This window comes from Eimeria mitis, genomic scaffold (genome assembly GCF_000499745.2).
Source record: "Eimeria mitis Houghton genomic scaffold, Emh_scaff599, whole genome shotgun sequence".
NCBI classification, from domain to species: Eukaryota; Apicomplexa; class Conoidasida; order Eucoccidiorida; family Eimeriidae; genus Eimeria; species Eimeria mitis.
Window position 1 is genome coordinate 9,471 of NW_013574217.1, and position 315 is coordinate 9,785.

Here is a 315-nt window from a genome sequence, read left to right on the forward strand (position 1 = left end):
AAGAAATAAACAAACAGCAGCAGCAGCAACAATACAATAAACAACAACAGCAACAGCAACAAAACAACAATAAAACAACAATAAAATGGAAGCAGCAGCAGCAGCAGCAACAGCAGCAACAGCAACAACAGCAACAGCAGCAGCAAAAAAAAAGCAGCAGCAGCATATAAATAAACAAAACTATCCTAAGGGGTCTGAATGATATAACCCTTATAAAATACCTACAGCAGCAGCAGCAACAGCAGCAGCAGCAGCAACACAACAAACAGCAGCAGCACCAGCATCAGCACCAGCATCACCAGCAACAGCAGCAGC

The 315-nt window shown here is 43.2% G+C and overlaps 1 protein-coding gene across 1 annotated transcript in view; it reads right to left on the reverse strand.

Annotated features, from left to right (window-relative positions):
• The window catches only part of EMH_0017340 (uncharacterized protein), a gene marked incomplete at both ends in the record, with an annotated part of 5,750 nt that overhangs the window by 2,208 nt on the left and 3,227 nt on the right, over positions 1-315 (reverse strand). The window lies entirely within an intron of this gene.